General features: G+C 35.8%; 1 protein-coding gene across 9 annotated transcripts in view; it reads right to left on the bottom strand.

The window, feature by feature from the left end:
* The window catches only part of LOC136037117 (disks large 1 tumor suppressor protein-like), a 328,881-nt gene that overhangs the window by 77,634 nt on the left and 237,324 nt on the right, over positions 1 to 13,923 (bottom strand). The window lies entirely within an intron of this gene.

The following is a 13,923-nucleotide window of genomic DNA, read 5'->3' as shown; positions in this document are numbered from 1 at the left end:
TAGGAGTGAAGCCTTTCTAGAGAATCATAGGAGGAGGTAAGCTCACTCTATACCTCCAAGTAGGATTTTCCACTATATTTAAAATATTGTTAGATTAGATAAAATTCCGATATATTACTTCTAATATAGCATTTAAGCTTCCAGTATTAGCAACGAATCATTCTAGAAGGGGCGAACTAATGGCACTAACACACAAGAAAGCATCAACATTCAATACAAAGGAGGGGGGGGGGTGATGAGTAAAATCAAAAGTCACTTTTTTATGTTTTTTTGTACAAAAGGAAACTATATCAAGCAAAGAAACTGAGAATAAGTTGATTAATATGATATAGTATAGGAGACTATTTTTGTAATCTCATTAATTACATTAATTATATATAATTATATTAATCTCATTAATCATATAATTAATATGATATATTTATAAATTCACATTAATATAATCAGGATTAATTCATAAATAAGCTATAAAAAAGCATTTGCTCTTTTTTGATCATTAATTTAAAAAAAAAACTCCGAAAAAAAAGTTTTCAAAAAAAAAATTAAGTTTAAAATAAATTAAACTCAAGATCAGAAGAAATGGAAACCTACAACAACTCAAACTCAAAACAACCGGAAATTACTACTGAAGAATAAATGAAACCCAAAATGAACAGAAGTTAAATAAACTATCATAGCAAATAAACATACATCAAGTACTAATATAAATGAATAAACAAATCTCAAAACGAGTAAAGCTTAAATTGAATATGTAAATAAAGCTTAAAATGAACAAAAATATTTTGCTATTGAGGCATAAATGAAAACTGAAACGAACAGAAATTAAATAAACAATCACAGCAAACAAACAAACAATAGTTAATAATATAAATGAGCAAATAAATCTTAAAACGAGTAAACTTAAATTGAACAAATCCAGCTTGAAACGAACAAAAATCTCTACAAAGAAGAGCTTGGGTTTTGCCTCCTTTTTTATCACTATAGAAGTCTAAAACCTATTGCGTCATTGGCGCTTTAATGAAAACTATATGTGTCATTGTCCACTGCCAGAGTTCAAAGAGTGAAGAGCTAAACAAGTTTACAATTGAATCTGATATAGTCGTTGCTGAAGTTTGATGAACTTGCGTGAAAAACCAAGCGCATATTACATACGTGAGTGCTTTTGGGGTGACAAATTGGAATATTTTGCTGTTGAAGTTTGTTACCTGTAGTGTCCCACCCCCTCGTGACTGCAGATCGAGAAATGGCAAAATACAAACCGTTCGACCTTGTCCTAGCATCATTTCAGGGACCCCTTATGGTCATCAGTAGTTATTAATACCACCGAAGACCAAACAAATAAAGCTAGATGCCTACTCTTTTGCTATGGTACCCACACTGAGCATAATATAGCTGAAGCACATATCTGCAATTGGATTGATCACTTTAAAGAAGCTTGTGCAAGGATATATAAAGGTGTAAATAAGGCTTTTGAAGAGCAGCGCTTATTCCCTGATATTTTCATGACTCTGAGTAAAACCTACTTGTCGCTACCCACTAAAACTAAAGCAAAATCCAGCCTAGCGCCGTCAACTCCAACTTCTGCAGCAGCATCAACTTTAAAGGAAATAATAAATGAAACTCAAGAGGAACTACTGAACTCTAAGTCCAACCTAATGAATGACATTTCTCGAGTCGTATCAGAATTAATGAAAGATCGCCGAGTTTTTGGAAATTATCAGTTAAGATATTGTGAACGAAGTTTATAATTCTATTTCCCTTGAATATGATGCCAACTTTGAAAAATTGAAACAACCCTTCAAAGACTTTACAATGCAGTGGACTTGCTGGAACATAAATTTCTAAAATAGAAGACAGGGTTGACCAACTTAAGGAGGATACCTTACTTGATACCCTAATTTTTTACAGTGCCAAACCAAACCCCAAACTGGAATTGATGGATAGTCTTGATGAAGTGGCAACACAAATAACTGGCTAGCAAGATTTCAAACAATGCCCCTCTTAAAGGCTAATCGATTCCGTATGCCTGCTATTCAGACTGAGAATGTGAAAATCGCCCACCATTCTGGTAAAATTTTTAAGCTTGGATGTTGCTAGGAAAGTGTTTGCAGCAAAAAATCTTTCCTATTTATTATTATGAGATTGGTAATTATTATTGATGAGTTGCCGAGAGATTGATTGCTATTAGTTATTGCTTTTTTTTTTTCATTTGTAGTGAATTATTAGTTAGAAAATGAATTTTATGTCTCCGCCCAGTCGCAAGTGCATTTTCTGTATCTTCCTTGTGGCGGGTACTTGCATACTAGTTAAATGTATTTGATTTATAAATAAAGTGAACTGAACTGAACTGCACACCCCTTTCATAAGAACCATGTATGCCCCATGGACATAACTTACAGCGCATGCCTCCTGGCCCTGAGGGGTTGTGTCGACACAGGAGATTTTGTTATCTGACCTTTGAACTATTTTTTGAAAAAAAAAATGGCTATATCTAAGTTCTTATCGGATGGGTTTGAGGAAAGTAAGACGTAGAGGGGGATAGTTGCCCTTGGATCTCTTTTGACTTTTAAAAGTGAACTAGAACTTTCAATTCCCAATCAAATGAGCCCTATCCGAAGTTTATAAGATCATCCCTTCTATAAGAACCATATATACCCCCAGAGCATAACATACAACGCCTGCCCCTGGAGGGTTGCTTCGACTCAGGGAATTTTTCTCATCTGACCTTTGAAATATTTTTAACAAAATGGCTCTCTTAAAATTTTTATCGACTTGGTTTGGGGAAAAGGGCGTGGGGGAGGGGGCTAGTTGCCCTCGGATCTGTTTTGTCTCTTAAAAAGTGAACTAGAGCTATCATTTTCAAATCAAATGGACTCTCTCTGAAGTTTATACGAGCATCCCTTCCATAAAAACCATACATGCCCCCAGGGTATAACTTACAACGCCTGCCATGTGGGGTTGTGTTGACCCCGAAGTTTTTTTTTTATCTGATCTCTGAACTATTTCAAACAAAATGACTATCTCAAAATTTTTATCACATGCATTTAGGGAAAAAAGGGCGTGGATGGGAGGGCTAGTTACCCTCCAATCACTTTTGACTCTTAAAAAGGGAACTAGAACTCTCGATTTTCAATCGAATGAGTCCCCTTTGAAGTTTATATGACGACCCCTTCCATATGAAGTGCATCTACAAAAAACAAACATTGTATGGCCTTTACTATAGGCAACGCTATAGCGTTGCCTCTGAAAGGTGACAAAGATCGATGTTTCAGATTTCTTAGCCATTTAGCCATCTATTAAAGTTCTATCTTGATCCTTTGATAATAAGCATCAGATCTCGAAGGAGATTGGTTACACCCAAGCTTGATTAATCTAACCTTCCTTTGGGGAATTCCCGATCCTCCTTCCTCCATAAATCTTGCTTGAACAAACTCTTATTAGTCATAAGCACTTACTTTTAACATATTTAAGTTATGTAGTTTTATTTACTAATAAGTTTATTATCGTCCTAAATATATTTTTTATTATCTTACAATTGAAAAAATCGAAATCTTTTTCGATTTTTCGAAAAAGAAAATCCGCCAAATCCCCCGTCTTTCCCGTTAGATTGGCGGATCTCATTCAATTCCATTGTGGCGATCTTTAATTCTCAGATAGAATTACAAAAGAAAGAAATATGTAATTAGCAACAGGGTTTCAAACGGACAAAAGAAAGCATACAAAAAACGCACAAAAAGAAAAGATAGATGTATACAGGGAAGACTGCACAACGACAACATAATTTATAACAAAAACATTAGAGAGATGAAAATACTCTTTCGAGACGCTAATTTAGAGAAAAGGGTGTTTTGTGATTTTTTTTTGTACTTTCTGCATTAAAGATATAAACCTTAATATTCCAATTTATTTTTATTTTTGAATTTCCAAACTATTCATATAAAAAGTTATTCACTGAGCATCACCAAATTGTTTACAGAATTATATAATACAACGATTTGCACGTACGTACAGAACAAATTTTGTCCCCCCCCCACTCAGAATCTCATGGTTTGTAGGATTTATTCGACACTTTCCAAATAATTTGTCTTCTTCTGCTGTTTTGATGAAAAAGACATAGAAACAGGGCTTCATCTGGAACAAGTATTAGCGTAAGTGCTCAATCGGAATAGACTGGAGTTATTAGAAAAAATGAGATATTTTTAACTTACGAAAGGGAGACCGGATCTTAATGAAATTTAATATTTCGAAGAATCTTGTGTCTCAGAGCTCTTATTTTAAATTCCAACCGGATCCGGTGACATTGGGGGAGTTGGAGGGGGAAACCTGAAATCTTGGAAAACGCTTAGAGTGGAGAGATCGGGATGAAACTTGGTGGGAAGAATAATCACCAAGTCCTAGGTGCGTGATTGACATAACCGGACCGGATCCGCTCTCTTTGGGGAGTTGGGGGGATTTCTAGTGCTATGGCGAGTTCGGTACTTCTGGACGTACTGGGACGATGAAAATTGGTAGGCGTGTCAGGGATTTGCACAAATTGGCTTGATAACAGTCGTTTCCCCAATTCGACCTCTTGAGAAAAGGTGATCGGATCTCAATGAAACTTGATATATAGAAAGATCCCATGTCTCAGATACTCCATTTTCAATTCGGATCGGATCCGGGGACATTGGGGGGTTGGAGGGGGGAAACAATAATCTTGGAAACTGGAAATCTTGGAAAGCGCTTAAAGTGGAGAGATCGGGATGAAACTTGAAAGTGATTGTGTGACACCCCCCCCCAGGAACAAAAATCCTGGATATTGCCCTGCAAAGCAGCTTTCAACCTTAAAACTTGTTTATACTACAAACTTTTGCTTTCAAGATAAACCTAAATAGTTATCATTCTTGAATCACCTTTAAATCAAAAGCGGCTAACTCTTTACTAAGCTAGGTAGGCTATATGCCTGGAGAAGGACCTTTAGAGAAGGAAACATGTTTAGAAAACAATTCATACTTCACAATAGGCATAATAATTGTAGCTAACAGATTTTGCATGGAGTCCCGCTATATTCTACTCCTCCCCCCCAATATGCAAATATACAGTCAAAATTATATATTTCCCATCTATTCTCCCAATGCGTCTCTCTTGTTTCATCCCTTGTACCTGTTAATTGAATTAACTGTGAGAAAAAAAAACGGAAAAAAACAGGTTATGGGTGACAGAATGCATTGAGAATAATATAGTTTTGACTATATATTTGCACTTTAGGGGGAGGGGGTTGGTGGTAAAGAGTAGCGGTACTCCACGCAAAATGGGTTAGCTACAGCTATTCTGCGTATTATGAATTATTTTCTTAACATGTTTCCTTCTCTAGGCTTATACCATTGCTAACCTAAGCTGTGACCATTGCTGACGAAGTTGGGATTCCCTAAGAAGCAAAATCCTGTGGATGTGACTGCTCCATTCATCTCTGCAGTTAGCACAGTAAAGGGAATATATCTTTATACTGTAGCAGTCATCAATGATGATTTTTTATCCATAAACTTAGTTATTTAACTTTTAACAGACAACCCGGATACCCTGCAGTTGCTGAGCTGCTTTTCAAATACGCAATTTAAATACGTATTTAAAACGTTTTCCACAAATTCGATAAGCTGAAATGGAATATTTTGATAGCCTTGCAGACTCAAAGGACTGCAGGTATATAAAGGTTCTTGTTTTTTTTTAGGGGGGGGGGTGATTAACTTTAAAACAACGAAAACTGGTAGTATTAGTCTATGGCCCATTGAAAGAAAAATTATTGGTACTTATGTATTAAGCCAAATACACTCAAGAAGTGTAGTTAGGTTAATCTTAATTAAATATACCAAAACATGATGAAAATATAATAATTTAGTTTATACAATAATACAATTTGGGCTATATATTTGCAAATTAGGGGGAGGGGATATATCTCAGAAATGGGTTAAAAACCTAACCTTACCCCACCCTCTGATATGCAAATATTTGGTCCGAACCATACAAATCCGATGCATTCTGTCCCCCGTCATTTGTCATTGTGGCAATGAAACCGGTTTTCTTTAATTCGGAAAAATTAGAAAAAAAGAGGTATTTTTAACTTATGAACGGGTGATCGGATCTCAGTGAAATTTGATATTTAGAAGGACATCGTGTCTCAGAGCTCTTGTTTTAAATCCCGACCGGATCTGGTGACACTGAGGAGAGTTGGAGGGGGGAAACCGGAAATCTTGGAAAATGCTTGGATTGGAGAGATAAAGATGAAACTTGGTGGGAAGAATAACCACAAGTCCCAGATACGTGATTGACATAACCGGACCGGATCCACTCTCTATGGGAGAATTCGGGGGGGGGGATATTCAGAAAAAATAGAAAAAATGAGGTATTTATCACTTACCAGCAGGTGATTGGATCTTAAAGAAATTTAATATTTAGAAGGACCTCGTGTCTGAGAGCTTTTATTTTAAATTCCGACCGGGTTCGGTGACATTGGGGTGAGTTTGAGGGGAAAACCAGAAATCGTGGAAACACTTAGAGTCTAGAGATCGTGATCAAACTTGGTGGGAAGAATAAGATCAAGTCCTACATGCGTGATTGACATAACTGGACCGGATCAACTCTCTTTGGGGGAGTTAGAGGGGGGAGATTTCCAGTGCTTTGGCGAAGTTGGTGCTTCTAGACGAAAAAATTGGTAGGCATGTCAGGGACCTGGACAGATTGACTCGATAACAGTCGTTTCCCCGATTCAACCATCTGCGGGGGGATGGAGGGAGGAGAAATCTTGAAAATTGAGTTATGTTTATCTTACGAATGGGTTGTCGGATCTTAATTAAATTTGATATATAGAACGATTCCATGTCTCAGATGCTCTTTTTTCAATTCGGATTGGATCCGGGGACATTGGATGGGAGGGGGGGAGGAAGGTAAAAAAGTCTTGAAAAACACTTAGAGTGGATAGATCGGGATGAAACTTGACGAGATGCATAAGCATAAGTTCTAGATACGTGATTGACATAACCGGACTGGATCCACTCTTTTTGGAGGAGTTGGGGGCATTTCTAGTGCTTTGGCGAATTCGACAATAAGCACAAGTTATAGATACGTGATTGACATAAGCAGACCAGATCCGATCACTTTGGGGGAATTGGAGGGATTTCTAGTGCTTTGGCCAGTTTGGTGCTTCTTGGCGTGCTAGGACGACGAAATCGATAACTCTAGTACCGAGTCTAATTTTAGGTTCCGACCTCGTCACATGTGCCATATGAGCTCTTGGCTCTTGTTATAATTAGCTTGCAATGTCTAAAGGCATTGAAATCTACCCTATTTTATAGCTATTCTAACAAATTTACCACTACTCTCACAAAATTTAAATAAGTTAACCTATTAGACATTTGCTTACAATGCTTCATGATTTGTGTAAAAGTAATTAATGCTGATAATCAATGATATCATTTTCAGGAGAGCTAGGAAAACCTTCTCAATTATAAAAGTCGGTAACACTAGATATAGGGCTCTTCTGAAGGAAAAACACTAATACAATAAAAGTAGTACCGTTAGCTTCTTCATTTTATGCTCTTTCCAAATTTCATAGTAACTTTTCTGACAGTCCACATCACCCCCTCCTAATATCCCATATAACCCTAATACTAAATTTCCCCGTAAATTCAATCTTGTGAAACGTCATCGGTACTTTGTTAAAAATGGGTTTTTGCATTCTAAACGCAATAGTATTTAGTTTTACATATGATTGATTGCAATATTGGACAAAATTTTATTTGAAACAATAAAAGAAAGTAGATAACAATGTAAGGAAACATGATCATCTGATTAATAAAAACATCCTGCATAATAAAAAATAAGAATTTCATAGTTTAAGTGTTTTCTTTTACTTTTTTTTTCTAGTTCCAGGACTAGACATGGAACCATCAGGGAGTGGATAGAAGGGGATGGGGTGCATTCTTTCACAAGAGGTTTAAGTCTTCAGCTTTACTGAAAATTCAATAGACGTGTTCAAAATTGGAGGAGAAATTTCGGGATGATGGGGTAATTGTACGACTTTATTCTAATTAAAATCCCAGCGATAATCGTTTGCTCTAGGTAAAAAAAAAAACCACATGACATTTCTTTTAATGGTATAATCTTGCGACAGCTTAGTTCTTTTCTCTTTCTTTTATTATTATAACTATTTTTTCAGCTGAATTGAAAGGCCGAAGCCTTTCAATGTTGTTTCCCCTGAAAAAAAAGCAAATAAAAAGAGCTTCTACTGTAGAATCTACTAATTAAATTGATTATGCATCTATATTAACAGCCACTATAAGCTAATGATACTGAAAGTGAAAATAGGCTATTTCCCTGTATTCAGTCTACCTTGAATCAAAACTGTAATAATTTAACTTAGGCTTCTTCATTTTCAGATCCTTTCGAATTCTTTTCAAAACTTTAAGCAACTCCATTTTTGATTGAACTATCCCAACAAAATAGCACAATAACGAAAAATTGGTCACCAAGATTTCGGTTACAACACTTATTCAAATAAATGGATTCTAATCAACTGCCGAAACCGTCAAGAGAAATAACGGACGCCGAGAACGCCGAGTGTTGCTGCGTCTTGGCCACCACCTATGTCGTCATTACTGGACGCGCGTTTCTAAGCAGATGCAATTTCTAGCAGATGGGACTGAAAGTTTCCAAACAAATCAATCACTAGTGAGAATAAAGCAACGCTTTCAACTATTGATAGGATTACGACACTAAAGGAACTTTTTTAGACGGAGTAGGTCATCACAAAACAACCAACCAGAAAAAACGGGACCCCGCCCTGAAAAGGATTTTTATTCGATGGGGGAGAGGGTGAAGTCATTTCAAGAGAAAAACCAACTATATTGCTATACATATAACAACCAAAAAGCGATTTGATTCACTTTCCCTAATTTAGAGGGGGAGATGTAAAGAGGACAAATCCCCAGAAGGAACAACCTTGCGCGCAAAATTGGAGGAAAACAAGTTAAAATATAAACCTTGCTCCAACAAAAAATATTTAGTACCTGTCCATCAAAAATATCAGCCAGACCTCGAATTAAGTCAAATTGAGTTTACTTTTGCAAACACAATTTAAAACACATTTAGTCACACTAAATTAAGCTTTTTCGGCTTTTAAGGTTTTTTTTTTACAGCTGAATATGATGATGCAATACGTCCAAATGGGATAGAATGAATAGCTGTAAGCTTAAAAAAGTATATTTTTGGAAATTTCGATACTTTTTTTTTCATATTAATAGCAGCAATAAATGCATCTTCCCGCTAGAAAAGCAAGAAACGCAGTTGGCAGACCCAGCTTTGAAATCCAAAAGACCTAACATAAGTGTAAAATATTTACGTAGAGAATATGTGATATAGGTTTACAAAGTGGATACCGGCACCCAATAAGATTAGGAATCCTTAACAAATAGTGATATGACTTAAGAAGAACGTAAATGTGTTACTCAACTTGTTATGCAACTGATTACAAAGGAGTTAATATGTCTATAAAACGATGAAACATAATTTTTGTTTCAAAAAAGGGATTGGCGTGCTAAAAGTGGGCAGTAGAGAGCTGGGAGCCTCTAATTTAGGAGAAAAAGAAAACATGAAAATGATAGTAGAATTACAGTTCACTTCTCAAGAATTTACATTCCAATTCTTCTGAGCCTATGAGACTATCAGGTAAGGATGTAACTCACAAAGTAGGTAGGTCCAAAGAAAGTATTTTTGGGGGCTAACTAACAGCTTTCAGTGTCTTATTACATGGTGATGCTATCCGATGCCGTATTTAATTATATATATCTTACCTTTTCGGAAAATAAAATATGACAAAGTTATAAAGCTCAACATTTTCACACTTAATATGAAAACGTCAAAGGAACAAAGACAAGTATGCTTTAATCCAAAAGCAGTTTCAAACAACAGAATATAATATCAGAAACTTAAAAAATATATTTGTATTATTATCCTAAATTTGATATACTTTTGCTCCCTAATAAACAGCTTCGATAACGCTATTACATGTAAACGTCAATGATTATTCCAGGAAAAATAATGTAGTGGGGACTTTTGGGGAAACACTGAGCGAAAACTTTAGATTTGTGTCGGCAAGGCCGTATCCAGGGGTGGGGGGTTAGGGGGTTTGACCCCCTTCCCCGAAATGTTTGTCCGGCTCATAAAAACGTAACAAAGATGAATGTAAACCAATTTTTGATGAGTTTTTTAACAGTTCGTTTGTAGCTTCTCCCCCACCCAAAAAAAAAATCCTTTTATACCCCCCCCCGACAAAATCCTGGATACGACCCTGTACGTCGGACAGCTTTAACAACCTATTGTTTCTTACTATATAGAGACTCCAAATGCCTTCAGTGAACAATTATAACCTTACCTCAAACCCCTCGTCCCTGAACAGCGAAATCTCCTGATTCCGGAAGATAGTCCTCAAATGTAAAAAAAAATTTCAGAATATACATCTAAAGTCAAAATTAGGCCACTGTAAGCTATTGTTTTGTTTCTGCTATGACTCATTTTATAGACTCAGGGAGCTTTATCTAGTTTAACCTTTTTTAAAATTTCATCTTAGAATCCGGTCGAAGTCCCGAGAGCCACCCTGCAAAGACTTATGGCGCAGGAGGAGCGAGGTCAAAGCGATTAAAAAAAAAAACTAAGGCAGGTATTTATCAAGTCTTACTATAGGGAAAGGGCGGGGATGCGAGTCTGAAAAGAAGTTCTTAACCCGTAATTTGGACCCTACCCCCATACCAGGAACTTTCATCAGAAACCACAAATATGAATTGGACATCAACTTCTCCAAAAGACCCTTTCTAGTATGCCATTACCTTATACACATTAATCCTAGCTTAGTATTTCTAGAATGTTCATCAATTTTGTCCATATAGTATATTCTAGTTATTTCCACGTCGCAAAAGCGAACCTCCTTCATTGGAGAACGGCCAAATAAATCAAATCAAAACGTAACAGTCTGGACCAAAAATATACTAAAACTGTTTTCACTGGAACACATTGGGTTACTAGGTTTTTTTTTGTTTTTTTTTTGGTCAGGTGTATCCTAGGAAATGCTTTATAAAACAAAATCTTTCTTTTAATAGAAAGTTGATGTCGAAACACTGTACGAGGACTAAATCTCAGAAAAGGTTCTGAGACTCAAATTAACCATGAATACAACACCTCACGTTTCGTAGACCATAAAAATGGAAATGCAAAACCAAGAGAATTTTAAGATACTTCTGATTGTCGCCATGAAGTCGCTAGGAGTGTAGAAGATACAAACCGAAACCGACACTCGAATCAAAAATTAACAATCTGAAAAAAAAGCTGAAGAAATCTGAAGAAAGCTAGGCCGACTACTGTCTCCAAATATGAGCAATAATCGTTAACTTAGCTACTTATTATTACTACAAAACAAATTGTGGAATTCGTACATATGGAAGAAATGGATAGACTCTTCCCCAAGATTTTATGGAAGATATAGCCTACCACCCCAAAAATTGTTTAAAATGCGAAAAAAAAATTAAAACTGTAAAGACAAAGATGTTTTATAGATAAAGGCGAACAAAAAATTAGATATTAATGCTTCTAACATCCATTGTTAATATGCATATGCGGTAGACTTAATTTCCATTAGAATTACCCATGGCTCCATAACTTCCTTCGAGCACGGCTAATCTCTTAACTGAGCCGTGAAAAGAAAGAACTAAATCTCACAGAAAAGAAAATCATACAATGCAAAATAGCTATGAATACAACATCTCACGTCTATTGAGGGTAAAAACTGAAATTCAAAACAACCGAATGTCTTGGTAATTTAGCTACTCACCAAGAATGTAGAGAAGAAAGGAAGAAAAACTCAAATTGAAGTCTCCGATCTTAATCAAATATATTATGCAAGGTTTTTTCGTGATGCCCTATGTCGTCAAACCCAAAACAGAAGGGTAGAAAACAAAGATTTTAAGCTTTTCCCCTGGCCATGTATCTATTCTTGGATTTAAATAAGTGAAATTCAGAAAAAATAAGGGTGTAAAACTGAATAATTTGATTTCATTTTGGTATACAGAACACATAATTTAAGAGATATTCTATCTGAACAATTTTTGGACACTATCATGATCCATTCCACCAATCTCCTATGAATTAAAACCGTGCTGGCAAATGCAGTCAGCGAAAGAAGTCTAACGAGAGGAATATTTGTCCCTTTTCTTTTTACTGGTTTTTGAAAATACTCAGATATATGAAAATATGACCTTGTTCTTTAGGTAACTAGACTTTATTTGGAACAATACACAACAGAGCTTAAAAAAAGTTAGATCTGAAATGTGTTAGAACAGAAATAAACAGCTAAAATATGTGGTTTCTTAATACTAATGTCAAAAAAGAGATTTTGATAATGTTTACTACTGAGAACGGGCTCTTAAGAGAAAGGCTAAGATGCATTCCAAGAATATCATAAATTCATCAATTAAGATTACATAGGACGGATTGCTTCGAAATATACTTAACTTTCAAAAATGGATTTTTATAATGTTTCCTTCAGACAGGGAGGGGCATAAAGTCCGATGCTGCCAAAAAAATATCTATATGAAATTATGCACATTCATTTCTAAGGATAAATATTATTATAGGGGAATTATTATTTGTCCAGGTGCTGAAATAGTAGTTAAAAGGCCTGACAAAACACCTTAACACTTCATAAAGTAGCTTATATGCGCAATGAAACTGTTTGCGTTAAATAGAAGCTAAACGTCCTGGGCGTATTTCAGGTTTCTATTTTGCTTTGGGAACAGTCTATTGATTGTCTAAATATTATGAAATTAAGTAGACTATCTGACTTCGATGTTTCGATTACTGCTTCATCTCAAATTTTGAAGAGCCCTTTAAAGTTCTGAAGCTGGGGTCTTTGAGCTTTAAATGTTGTTTTTGTTCAAAGTAAAGCCTATTTCGATGCAATCTGTCAGTGTAGTTTCAACTCGTGTATGTATAAATATTCTTAAAATGTCTCCTACTGATATTACTACTACTAAGGCTTAAGCTGGAAATATTAGAGAATATTGATGGAAAAGTTGAACTAATTCAAAACACAGTATGTGCATGTAGGTTGTCAAAAGGGAGTATCAGCAATATCTGGGGAACGGCTTAGAGTAAATAATGCTGCTATTAAAGGTACGGGAGCTCTCTGATGTTTCAGTTCCGATCAAGTGGTGGCAAAAAAAAAGCAAAAAGAGTCATTAGTGCTACCCATGGTCTGACAGCCGACTTTTGTTTTATCACGGGGCTGGATACTGTCAGTTATAATTTTTCGCGGCCTCCAGCACTGCACCTTGTTCACCAACGTACAAACTTAAAGGGAGGGGTGAGGATCTAAGACTTGTCCTCCTCCCAAAAATCTTAATTTTTTTTAATTTTACGCAAAATTTTGCTTCGTTTTTTTCATAAAATTATTCCTTTTTTTTAAATTATACCCCTTCCCAAAACCTCATGTTTATGTCCCCAGCTTTCTTTCAATTTTTTGTCGTTTCCGCCGTGACCTGCGGAGCAAAGAAACTGACCTAATGAGACATCCCCTTGCTTTAATCTGTGCAACAAGTATATAGTATGTTTGAAGTAAGAATTGGTCAATTATAATTCAGAGATTCCAATTAACCGGAAGTACACGAGACAACCAACTGGAGTAGAGCAAGTCTTACATGGTTAAGTAAAATCCTTTTTCGCCATACGATACAAATTTCCAAATCACTAGACATTTCTAGAGAATACAATAGGGAGGGATTAGGACAGAGAAGGATGGTCTTAAATTCCCAACATAAATGAACCACGACAAATCCACTTAGTGAAGAGTGAGATGATTACTTTAGTTCACGGTATTTATTGAACAATACCAATGATCTTCAA

This window comes from Artemia franciscana, chromosome 16 (genome assembly GCF_032884065.1).
Source record: "Artemia franciscana chromosome 16, ASM3288406v1, whole genome shotgun sequence".
In the NCBI taxonomy this organism is placed as follows: Eukaryota; Metazoa; Arthropoda; class Branchiopoda; order Anostraca; family Artemiidae; genus Artemia; species Artemia franciscana.
This window is presented reverse-complemented; position numbering and strand designations above follow the sequence as displayed.